Source organism: Macrobrachium nipponense, chromosome 10 (genome assembly GCF_015104395.2).
Source record: "Macrobrachium nipponense isolate FS-2020 chromosome 10, ASM1510439v2, whole genome shotgun sequence".
NCBI classification, from domain to species: Eukaryota; Metazoa; Arthropoda; class Malacostraca; order Decapoda; family Palaemonidae; genus Macrobrachium; species Macrobrachium nipponense.
Window position 1 is genome coordinate 98868977 of NC_087204.1, and position 12027 is coordinate 98881003.

Sequence of the window (12027 nt, forward strand, 5' to 3'; positions counted from 1 at the left end):
CGGATCAGATTATTGATTCTCCCTCTTTCCTCACTACTCAGTTTTCGTTTCGCCAAGGAGAATAAGAGGAGTCAAACATATTATTGACAACAGTCGAATTTCTTCATGGTGTAATAAATTGGTATTCTTTGGAACGTTTTCCATATGATTTTTTTTCTCTCTCGTTTTGTGTGTGTGCGTGTGCGTGTGCGTGTGCGTGTGCGTGTGCGTGTGTGTGTGTGTATCTTAATGGAGAGTGTTGGAGTATTCATCCACAGCTGTTTGTAATCGTAATCGTACATTTTAATATTCTGTCAATACAGTTTTTAATAGTGCTTGTGCTGACAGAGGCGTTCGATTTAACATCGAATTAGAAATCAGGTGAGAGACTAAAGCAACTAATTGCATGTTGATCAATCGGCGTGGTCGGTATCGTGTTGGCGTGCCACTTCGGTGGCCGCGAGTTCTGTTCTCGAGCATTCCATTGAGGAGTGAGAGATGTGTATTTCTGGTGATAGAAGTTCACTCTCGACGTGGTTCGGAAGTCACATAAAGCCGTTGGTCCCGTTGGTGAATAATCCACTGGTTCCATGCAACGTAAAAACACCACACAAACAAACAATCAATCGTCCCTTGGCTATAAATCAGACATAAAGCAAACTTCCTTGTTTAGGCTTCAGAATGTAATACTTACTAAGTGGATAGAATTGGCAGTCATCTTTAGTATTGAAGCAAATAGGCTTCACTTACTCAGTCCGTTGATGTAATCAGCAGACCACGTAGCTTTGGCGTCAACCTAGTAAGATCATGATATATATAACGATAGTACTGCGTGTAAATGATTTTCTTTTTCTTTGGTCATATAAGGTCATCCACCGTCCTAATTTTCCTAGTTACCAGACCATGAGATTTCTCTACTGGCGTCTGTGTTCTTAGGCCTTGTTTGCTTGCAATATGAGCAGTCTCATTTATCGCATTTAAAGATTATAAGGTTTCTGTTTTTGCCGTCTTAGATTATTCTGAGATCATAATGCGTAGTGTGCGTCTAAGAAATGGAGGATGACGTGTTCTCTATAACACAAGCTCTTTTCATCCCATATATTTTGCTCTTGTAAGTTCTTTTTTTTTTATTAAGTTCTTTTCGTCTGCCGTTTATAAGTGACCTTTAAACCTTTATACTTCATTTTATGGATGTCAGCAACCAGTTTATTTTGCACTATTAAGAGAAAAATAATTATACTTTTTTTTTTTTTTTTTTTTTTTTTTTTTTTTTTTTTAGCTGACGGTAAATATCTCCATCCGATACCATAGGAGCTAATTGCGATTGGCTGGTGATGCTGCTCATCATCCAACGTTGGCTATAATGATATTGGCTGTTGATATTTACGGTTACCAAAAAAAAAAAAAAATAAAATAAAATAAAATAAAAGAATAAAAACCTATAAACAACCGTTGGATCATTGGTGTGCTATTCTGCTTTACTTTGTAGCCCGTGAAATATAGAACCAGTTTGAAGCAAAGACTTTAGGAAAAGCAAAATGATAACAGGAATATTTTAGCGAAATGACTATATATATATATAATAAATAATAATGAATTAGCCTGAGCGAATCAGGGCACAACACATCCCTCCCCTCCGCAGAAAATACATTTCGATAGGATAATTCTCTCATTCCAATGTCAGCTCCTCCCCTTAGGCCAATTTCATCTATCTCCCTAATTACTCCCTCTCATCCCTCATTTTTCCCTAATCCCAGGTGGACCTCGATTTTCCGTGAAAACGAAAAAAAAAAATGTTAGAAACAAATGCGCCCGATTTTTTGTTTCTGCTTTGGTCAAATAGCCTCCCAGTCCACATAAATTCGGATAAATTGAATTGATGGCAGGTAACAACTGGTTTTCAAATACGTGGTAAAAACAAAAAGATAAAAAGGGAGTTCTGTTGGCTTAGTACAAAACTATAAACGTGGTTGATGCGTTGGTGAGTGAATTTGTATTAATCAGTATAGCATTACCATTACAATTTTAGTCAAATGAAGAGACAACGAGAGAAGTCGAAAGTCAAGTCGAAAGCGAAAAGCTAAATGAAGTTCGGGGAGAATTAATCGTGTAATGTTGATATACGGGGTCTGATCAGCGAATATTTAATTCGACTTTTCAATTAATTTCGAGGGGAGGGATTGATAAGCCTCAAAAATGCTTAGAACGCCAACTGAAGTGAAAATACTTGACGGCAGGTAGCGTCTGATACAGAGAACGAATTTATACAGCAATTTCAAAGTTATTTTCATGTGGACAACTGGATGACACTGTTCAGGTTAGTTATGCTTTATTGTAAGTCAAAAAATCCGCTCGGGTGTACGTTTTCATCGTATAATTACTGCGCTGTCGGAGTGGTTTATATTGTTTTAGTAAACACACATGAAAACAGGTTCTTGCCATAGTACCGAGGGTTTTAATATTTTCACTGAGAAATGCTATATGATCGTTTTAAATAGATTATTATATAATATATATATATATATATATAATATATATATATATATATATATATATATATATATATGTGTGTGTGTGTGTGTGTGTGTGTAGTGGTGTGTTGTGTGTGTGTGTTTGTGTTTGTGTTTGGCAGACAAGCACATGCATTGACAGGAAAGGATAAGAATACTAGATTTTCCATTAAGCTAGAATAAAAAAACGAGTTATAGAAAAATATCATTATAATTCCATATCGGAAATGTACACATATTTATCCACTTTGATCCATCAGACTCTTTCCTTTTGCTGTCATTTATAATCCAGGGACACCAAAACTCCAGTAGTTTAAATCTTAAGATTTTCGGTTATTATTATATATATATATATTTTTCCTTTTATATATATATATTTTTCCTCTTTTATACATCTCACCCCAAAGAGAGAAAAAGAGATGGTTCTCACACCTCCTCCTCATCGTCCCCTTCACACTCACACCTCCCTCACCCCCCCTCCCCCCTTTTCACAAGCACACGTACACGTACACACACACACACACACAAACACCTTGAAAGACAGCCCACACTGATAGGGGCGGTAATATTGGCTCTTTCGTTCTTTCCCCCCCGTTTGCTTTTTCTTCCCATTCACCTGATGACGAGCCTCTTCAGGTATTTTTAATTTAGATAAAAGGGAAGGGAAGATTTTTAATGTGCCGCCTATCCCCTTCATTAAGGACCGACCTGTTTTGAGGGGGCGGGGAGGGTCAGGGGGGGAGGGAAAGACGTCAGCGCTCTTTTATTTCATGTATGGGACGGGATAGGTTTAAGGAAAGGAGGAAAAATGAAATTTTATCCTTCCCCACCCCACCCCACCCCATCCCTTCCTCCTGACACGTCTGAGGGGGTTGGGGTAGTGTAGGAAGGGGGGGGGGACTGAAAATCTACTTAATTTACGGGCCTGAGAGAGAAGGGTTGCTTTTGGGAGAATGAAAATGGAGATATTTTTCCCCGGGAAGATACACGTCTCAAGTGATAATGTTATTTCTTGCCAAAGCCTATTAAGTACCCTCTGATGCCGTAGACACGCGATGTGGTGGGGGTCCCCGGGAGGGAGGACTTGATTGGGGGTAAAACTATTCGGGGAATTCGGGAGAGATTTTGTCAGGTAACGACGTGCGATAAAAGGTCATCTAGGGATCAAGGGGTTTTTGCCCCCTCTCCCCCCAACCCCAACCCCAACCCCCCCCGTCTCTCTCTCTCTCTCTCTCTCTCTCTCTCTCTCTCTCTCTCTCTCTCTCTCTCTGGAAAAATTACGGATGATTTTATTTTTCTCCTATCATTAAGGATTCTGATTACCAGCTGTTAATTAAAAGCCCACCCTATACACACTGCATACTTTAACTGGACTATAGTGAATTAATCTGAAGTTGGAACTACAAAAATAGAGAATCATTTGAAGCGTAATCTGCTTCTACCGAAAGGGAGGGGAATCTTATACGGTTAATTCCATTGCATATGCTTCCATGCATAGAGTTTGCAATTAACCTGGCATTCCTGACAATACATACGTACACTAATATAATATATATATATATATATATATAATATATATATATATTTAATATATAATATATATAATATATATATATATATTTATTTATAATATATATATTATAATTATATATATATATTATATATATATATATATATATATAGATATATATATATATATATATATATATATATATATATTACTCATTTACACACGTGAAATGAAACAAAGTGGGATATATTTGTTTATATTTCATTTTGCATTGACATTTTTGTACTTCATTGATTTATGCTTGTTCGTATCCATGTAACAGAGATCAGCCGATGTAAAGAGATATCAAATGAAATTGGTGTGAATAGATTTCCTTCGTATAGTGATGATATATTTTTCTTTTACTTACGTCCACATAATACGATTTGGGAAATACGGACGCAAAGAAGAGAATTCTGTCATGTAATCAAATGGATAACGGAATTTAATTCAGTGCAGGATGGAATTAATGCCCATACGATTGTAATATCTATGCCATTCATAGATTATTCATTTATAATTTACGTATTTATGAATATAGTAAAGTTGAAAATGAACAATAGGCGTGTTATTAAATATTTATAAAATAAGGACATTGTTCATTTTTACCTATTCTTCTTTCATAAATATGTTAATTTCGAGTTACAAATTCTATACACATCTTTTGGGGATTGTGAAGCTTTGTACTTTAGATCAGTTACCAGTCTGTGGGTGTAACTGGTGTTAAGGATACCTAACCTTCAGTTAAATGAAGATGCAAGTATTGGATTATGATAAAGTAGCTTCATTTCTATGTGATTCTCGTAGTGTATTATCTGTTTTAGTAACCAAGGTTATATTGTGAGAAATTAAAAAAACAAATTCAATATACCGTAGATTGGAGCTGATACCCATCTGAGTGTGATAAGTATATGAGGTATTATTACAGCTTTTTCTAAATAAATTATATAATATTATATATTATTATAATATACTTGATATATAATATATAATTAATGGTATATAATTATATATATCCTATTATTATAAGATATATATACTTATATACTATAATTTATATATAATATGTGTTATAATATATAATGTGTATATATTATATAAGTTATATATGTATATATATATATATATATATATATATATATATATATATATATATATATATATATATATATATATATATATCCCGGTGTTCAGTCGTTCCTTGTAATAAAAATCCTGTTAAATATAGATAAGAGATTATTGAATATATAGTGGATTGGAACAATACCCATATGATGATTTATACTCTACTATTTTTGGCATTTTTATTAACAACATGCTCATATAGTGTGTATTTTTATTATTTATATTATCTATTTCTCCGGTGGTCAGTCTTTCCTAGCAGTCAAAAGTTTTATGTTGATGAGAAGATAAAAACAATATATGTACTGTATATTGGAATTCATGCCCATCTGAATGGAACATCTATGCTATTTGTGAATTTTTTATTAATCCTATTCTTTTATAATCTATTTTTTTATTCATATGGGTTACCCGGCGTTCAGTCTTACCTGGTAATTAAAGATTTATTGATTAGAAGGTAAAAAAATTAATGTACGTATATTGGAAGTGATATCCAACCGAATATGAGATCTATGCTAATTATGGCATTTTGATTAACCTTATTCTTATATAGTTTATTTACATTATATGATATATATATATATATATTATATATATATATATATATTATATTTCTTATTTAAATATGTATGTTATATATATATATATATATATATATATATATATATATATATATATATATATATATATATATATATATATATATCACACATTATACACATATATATATACATATATATATTTCCCAGGTGGTCAGTCTCTCTCAGCAATAAAAGTTGTACGACGAAAAGATAAAAAAGAATTAAACACTCCACAGAATGGAACGGAAACCCACCTGAATGTGATATATACGCTATTTATGGAATTCTAATGAATCTCATTCTTATATAATGTATTTTTACTTTTCGTGTATTCGATAAAATATGTTGATTTTGCCTCCACACAGAACTATTCACAAAACACGCTCGTAAATGATTCCTTTCAATCAGTCATAGCCGAGGATTTTATTCAGAAAAAAAAAAAAAAAAAAATCCGCTGCTTTTGCAAATGACATCAGGGCTTGAAAAATATTTTCGATTTTTTTTAACATGACACCGAAATAGATAAATGAATAATTGTTTTTTCATAGCCGTTCATTTTTCTTTTTCACCAGTGTGTGTTTTTTTTATGTGGGTGTTTGTCTGAGTTTTCGTGCTCCCTTTAATCATATTTTAATATTTTTTCAAGAGTTTTTGAAAACTTTTTGCTGGAATTTTTACTGCGTGATGAATAGATTGCGGATGGCACGTAACATAACAATTTTATTGTGTTTTGTTATCGTTCTTTATCTTATTCTTTAAGATATTTTCACTCAATATCAACGACTAAGGTTACTTTCGATCAGTTTGAACAGAAGCTGCCAGATTTAACCTAATATTCGAAATCCGAGATATTATCAATTTTGGCTGAACAATAGTCATTTGATTATTCGTATGTGCTATGCGTTACCTAAAAACTAATATATATATATATATATATATTATATATATATATAATATATATATATATTATATATATAATATATATATATATATTATATATATATATCATATATATAGATATATCTATATATTATATATATAGATATATATATATATATATATATTATAGATATATATATATATATATATATATATATCTATAGATATATAATCTATAGATATATATTTATAGATATTATATATTATATAATATACATAATATATAAATATTATATAGTATATAGATATATATTATACTATATTATCTACACACACACATATAAAATAATTTTTTTTTTCAATACTAAACTCCCAGCAAGTACACCGCTGCTGTTCTTTTAACAAAAGAATCGTCATTTTTTTCTTCGAATTAAATTACTGAAAGAGAAAGCAAAGAGAAATATTTGAGGATACCTTCCCTCAATAAGTTAGTAATTTTCTCTTCGAATTAAATTACTGAAAGAGAAAGCAAAGAGAAATATTTGAGGATACCTTCCCTCAATATGTTAGTAAATTTTCTCTTTCGGGGGGGGGAATTATAAAGAAAGAAAGACAAGAAAGAAAATTTGATGAAATTCCTTCCCCAAATATCTTCGTTTAATTTTTCTTCTTCCAATTAAAATTACTTGAAAGAGAAAGCATAGAGAAATTTAGAGGATTCCTTCCCTTCAATTTAATTAAATTCGAATATTAGAGGATTCCTTCCCTCAATATATTCGTAATTTTCTCTTCGAATTTAATTACCGAAAGAGAAAGCAAAGAGAATTATTAGAGGAGTCCTTCCCTCAATATCTTCGTGATTTTCTCTTCTAATTAAATTACTGAAAGAGAAAGCAAAGAGAAATATTCATGGATTCCTTCCCCCAATATCTTCGTAAATTTCTCTTCGAATCAAAGTACCGAAAGAGAAAGCAAAAAGAGAAATATTCGAGGAGTTCTTTCCTCAGTATGATCGTAAATTTCTCTTCGAATTAAATTACTGAAAGAGAAAGCAAAGAGAAATATTTAAGGATTCCTTCCTCAGTATGTTCATTATTGACTCTTTAGTTTAAAGAGGGTAGGAGAGGGTATTGACTCCACCTCTGGCTCTGGGTATTCCCTTATGAAATGACATGCCGGGGAATTGTGTGGGGGTGGGGGTTGTATACTAAGGGGGGCATACTTGAGTGTCACCAGCTAATAGAATTCCAGCCTAATGACTCTGCTGGGGCGAACTGTGCCGCCCAGATGTTCCTTAGAGTAGCTTTTTCCATCGCAATAAGGCTGATTTTCAACCATCTGGAACAGTGTAATCCTCCTTCATATCTCTCTCTCCCTCCCTCTCTCTCTCAGACAGCACATGGGATTTACACCTATCTCTCGCCTCCTTCTCCTCTCTCTCTCTCTCTCTCTCTCTCTCTCTCTCTCTCTCTCTGTAAAATGAATATAACGCAAAATATCTCTCATTTTGCAAAGATAGGATCCAGGAAAGAAACTCTCTCTCTCTCTCTCTCCTCTCTCTCCTCAGACACAAACGGCACCACATGGGATTTACCGCGCGACGTAACCCCAAGGTCTGCCTCCCTCAATATTGTTAATCCTCCGGTGTATTACCGCTGTATTTTTCTCTGCCTTATCAGTTCGATGCAGCTGTTGGAGTCCCGGAATGACTACAGCTTGCTTAAGGTAGCTATCTAGCTCCAGGACTCCTGTTGGCTTATTATTGTTCCAGCTGTTGTTGGAGGGAAGGGGAGGGAGGGAGGGCGACCTGTGTGTGGTTTTGGTCTTTTAATTATGTCTATGAACATGAGCGTTCTGCTTGATTTTTTTTTTTTTCTATTTTTTTGTGAGCTTCGTTTTTTATGGAGTTTGATTTTTCGCTTACTCGGGGAGTAAGCCTACAGACTACTTTATTTTTTATGTTGTCGTTATGCGTGGGGGTTAGGAAAGCCCCATGGAAAAGCCTAATAAAGATACAGGAATTTTAGGATAGGATATTTATGATTTATTTATTAGAATGAAAATGTAAAAAATAATGTGCATGTTAAATATGACAGAATTATTATTTCTAATAGAATATAGCGTATTTATTTTAATTTTAGTTGGTAAAACAGTGCTCTAGTCGACCGTAGATTTTTTGCACGCGGCCCCGAGTAACCTGGAGGTCGGATTACGCCTTGTTAATGTGAAAAGGTCTTCGTTTGTTTAAAATTAAGACTACTAGTTGGTAGTGGCCTTTTAGCCACGTTGGACAACCATATGAAATAAATAAATAAACGGAAAAACAGTTAAATAATAATTACAACCTGAGATAAGTTATACGAAGGAATACATGACTACTTTGTCATTGACATTTGGTATGAAAAGATTTGATATTTAAAGAAGTGAGGGAAAGGAAGTAGAAATGCGCAAAAGAAGCACGAATATAAACTGGGGTAAAGATGAAATATGGCAATTTTAAAAATTGTAACCAGGAAACTGTTGCTGGCACTGACGTGAATCTTCTGGGCTTATGTGAATTAACTCTCTCTCTCTCTCTCTCTCTCTCTCTCTCTCTCTCTAATTATAATAATATAATATTATATATATATATATATTATATAGATATATTATATATTATATAATAATTATCACATCACCGTGATTCATGTAAATTATTCGAGGCTTACAAAATGTCGATTAAATATTCAAATTCGCTACCTACCCCTCGGAAATTAATATATTTTTCATTTATATGTAAACCGAAAGGGGAAATTTTTTTTCTTTAAGTTGATAATAAGGAACGTCAACTGACGTTACCTCATTTTCTACTCTCGCGCGCTGGGCGGTGGTTCGAACCCACGAGAGGACGAAATTATTATCAACTAAAAATTCCCCTTCGGTTTACATACTACATGAATAATATATTCATTCCGAGGTAGAGTGAATTAGATATTAAAGGGCATTTGTAGCTCAAATAAAATACATTAATACATATATATATATATATATATATATATATATATATATATATATATATATATATATATATACATATGTATAGTTTCCTCTAAAAATGCTCTTAACATTGTATCTGATTATCATTGCCTTGTTTTCAGAACTGCTGATGGAGAATTGTACAACTTTCACCTGAGTAATGTATGATAATGCTTAACTCTCGTACTTAATACTCACCGCTGGAATTCTCTTTGTTGAGGCACTGATTCGCCTTACCTGAAGAAAAAAGAAAAAATATTACATATTTTAGTACCTTGCATAGAAAGCTTGATAATGCAGGTTTTTTTTATTCATAATATCTCTATTGAAAACAAGTTATAAGATGGAATACATCATTACACTTTGCCATTAAATTTGGTCTAAAGAGGTTTGGTATTTTAAAAATTGAGTCTTGAAATGGGGTATGAAAAAGTTCCATATTTTAAGAAGTGAGATTTGTTGGCGTAAGGGAAAGGAAGTATTTGTTTATGAGTAAAACAAGAATTAAAATAAACCGAAATGGTGAAAGAAAATGGCAATTTTTAATTAGAAGTATGAACCGGAAAAAAAGTGTTGCTGGAACTGATGCGAATCTTTTTGTGCTTATGTGAATTCTCTGAAATGGTTGACGGAAATATTACTTCTCTTCCTCTCTCTCTCTCTCTCTCTCTCTCTCTCTCTCTCTCTCTCTCTCTCTCTCTCTCTCTCTCTCTCAGGGTATACTTCGACTTTTGTAACACAGGAGATCCGGAATATGATTCTATAGCTGTCTTGTTCATCAGCTCGAAAAGTGTCGGATGTGAAATGAATTAAAATAATCTGTTACTGAATTATAGACGTTGCATCATCTAGAAATAATAATATCGCCGTAACTTTTACTCTGAATAATGTTCTCATTTCGCAAACCGTGATAATTTCCCAGTGTCCCATTAAAGGAAGAATGTTTCTTCACTCCATTTTTTTTTTTTTGCCCTCTTGAGCGAAGATATACAAGGAGGAGGAGGTAGGAGGAGAGGAGGAGGGAGAATCGATGATGACATCTTTGGAATGCCCGCAAACGATAAAAAAAAGAGAGAGCGAGAGAGAATATTCGACTCCGAGAAAGAATGAACCGATCATTTTTTTTTTTTTTTTTTTTTTTGTCTCCTTTATTTTGAGACAAAATCTATTGCTGAGCATCACGGAAAGGCAAAAATGCTAGGCACGTGGCTCTCGGCCTCCGGGAGAGTCTCATTTGATAGGAATCTATCCCGTTCGATTCCCGGGAATGTCTCTCCGGTATTGCAAAACTGAGAAAAATATTTAAGGAGATTAGTTGAATCCGGACGTTTACTCTCTGGGTATTGCAAGCAGCGGCGATATGTTTCTTCGGATGTTCTTATTGCGACCTACAGTTGGTAAGGTATGTGTGTTTTGTGGGGGGAAGGGGTACTGGTCCCCCCAACCCCACCTCCCCCTCCCCCAAAAAAGCAAACAAATGAGCAGCGATAGATATTGTTAAAAGGAGGAAATTCGCTTCGTTTCCTTTTTCTTTCGCATTTTTTCCTTTTTTTTTCACCTTCAAGACTTCTGACCAATATTGGTTGTCTTTATTTAGTGGCATTGTTGGTGAGAGAGAGAGAGAGAGAGAGAGAGAGAGAGAGAGGGTGGAAAAGGAAAAAAAAAAAAAAAAAAAAAAAAAAAAAAAAAAAAAAAAAAAAAAAAAAAAAAAATTCTTGCATTGCCGTCTGCGGTATTTTCTGGTGGGTGGAGACATTGTCGCAGTTTCTAGTGTGTGTGTGTGTGTGTGTGTGTACAGTTACCGATGACGGCGTTTTCAGTTGAGTGATCGCATTGTTGTTCTTAGGTGTTTTGAGTGGTTGGGTGCTGTACCGTTGTTCTACGTTGTGCTTCACCGCGGGTGTGGGCGTATTGTTGTTTGGTTGACTCGACGCCTTCATTGTTTTGGTGGGGTTGCGTGCTGAGTAAACCCCCCCCCCCCCCCCCCAAAAAAAAAAAAAAAAAACCCCCCCCCCCCAAACTTCTCTCTCTCTCTCTCTCTCTCTCTCTCTTCTCTCTCTCTCTCTCTCTTGTTGCCATTAATCATATTTAGAGGCGGATGGCTGAATTTATGTTCCATTACGGCTTTCGAGTTTAATGACGTAAGCTCTGAGGTAACTGGTGAACAAATTACCATTGTGTGGCTGTGTGCTTGTGTGTGTGTGTGTGTGTGTTTTTTCATTGGTGATGAATGAGTGAATTGATGACACCGCTTTAAAATGCCCTTTGATGTTAGATTATTCATGTGGCTGGATGTAGTGTCGTTGTTTCTTTTGAGTTTTTTTTTTTTATTGCTGTTGCTTTGCTATGGAGTATGCACGAATTTGTATGTTTGTTTGTTTGTTTGGTTTTT

At 34.0% G+C, this 12027-nt stretch overlaps 1 long non-coding RNA gene across 2 annotated transcripts in view; it reads right to left on the reverse strand.

The window, feature by feature from the left end:
- Positions 1 to 12027, reverse strand: part of LOC135224196 (uncharacterized) — a 262116-nt gene that overhangs the window by 162726 nt on the left and 87363 nt on the right. Inside the window, exon 4 of one of the 2 annotated variants that reach the window (XR_010316675.1) lies at positions 9834 to 9872. This is a non-coding gene — a long non-coding RNA (uncharacterized LOC135224196). The remainder of the gene's footprint in view (positions 1 to 9833; positions 9873 to 12027) is intronic. The other variant, XR_010316676.1, reaches the window with a different exon arrangement.